Raw genomic sequence first — 1,343 nt, 5'->3', positions numbered from 1 at the left:
AAAATGATACGACTTGCCCAAAGCGAAGCAAATAATCATTGGCAAAGCCTAGGCCAGAAATAAAAGTGGAGTTCAAAGGCACTGGTGGCACGTACGCATTTGAAAAGCCTTTTAAAGGAAAAATCTCAAAGTTGGGAAATAGAGAGTTTTGGTTCTGAAAATCGTTATAGTTCCAACAAGTAGCGTTTCTTCATCTGCCACTATTACTTTAAATGTTTTAGAAAAGGAAATCTTATGGATAATCTAAACACACATACATTTTTCACTTACCCCCCCCCTTCCAACACACAAACGCTTTATTTCAACAGCGTTTCTAGTGTTGCTTTCAGAAACATTAAACCAATTACATTCCAAACACTTCAAAATCAAACACATTTAAAGTATCTTGCAGAGTTCTCTCTTGAACTTCAGTGCAACTCAGATGGCCTGGTAACCCCTCGTTTTGTGTTCGTGGTCTTTGATGATGTGGTTGCGTGCTATTTTAACAGAGAAGCCTGCCCTTATCTGGGCCAGAAATTAGCCCAAGGTCAAAGAACTGAGACAGCTGTTTACTATTACATTTTATCTTCATCACCGCACACGTGCTCTCTGCTTTGTATTCTCAACCCTTCCCCTCTATCTATGCAGCAAATACTGCATTATTCTCGTTCCCTGGTGGTGCTGGGTTTGGTGCGTGCGGTGCTCCCTTTGCAGCACATCTGTCTCCACGTCTCCACAAGGCTATACGGCCGACATCTACATCTTGACCTTCCTCCGAGCTGCCGACGCCTCCGGTGACTTCCCCGGTCATCGGTTCTCCTTTGGCGTGCCTGCTCGCGACCCCTCAGGCTGGATCTGCCCCCGGACCCAGGGTGACCGACCGCGCCGGCTGGTTTGAGGGAGCTGGCCCCAGAAACCAGCCAAGGGATGCAGAGATACCGCCTGCCTTTAGCGTGACCCTAACTTCACCGTGAAATAGCGGTTGTCTCACGGTGAATCCGTGCCCGAGGAGACAGTCAGTGGTCGCGAAGCTATTTATGCCCGTTATCCCTCTCTCAGGACCCCCCCCCAGCCTCAGCGAGGCGCTGAGGCCTCGACGAGAGCCCGCCGTCCCCTCACAGGGAGCATCGCCTCACGCACGGCAGCGCGTCCCCGCCAACCAGCCGCTTATCGCCCCGGCCGTAGCAAGGGAGGCCGGGGACGGGCCCAGCGGTGCCCTGAGGCCGCCGGGCGACCGGGACCGGGACCGGGACCGGGACCGGGACGGGAGCCTTCCCCTGCAAGCCCCGGACCCGGCAGGTGGGGGCGGGCCCGGCGGGATCGCTGCCGCCGCCAGCGCGCAGGCGCGATCCCCCTCCCCTCCC

The sequence above is a fragment of the Haliaeetus leucocephalus genome, unplaced genomic scaffold, assembly GCF_000737465.1.
Source record: "Haliaeetus leucocephalus isolate CR32 unplaced genomic scaffold, Haliaeetus_leucocephalus-4.0 Scaffold484, whole genome shotgun sequence".
In the NCBI taxonomy this organism is placed as follows: Eukaryota; Metazoa; Chordata; class Aves; order Accipitriformes; family Accipitridae; genus Haliaeetus; species Haliaeetus leucocephalus.
Note: the sequence above shows the minus strand (reverse complement) of the source record.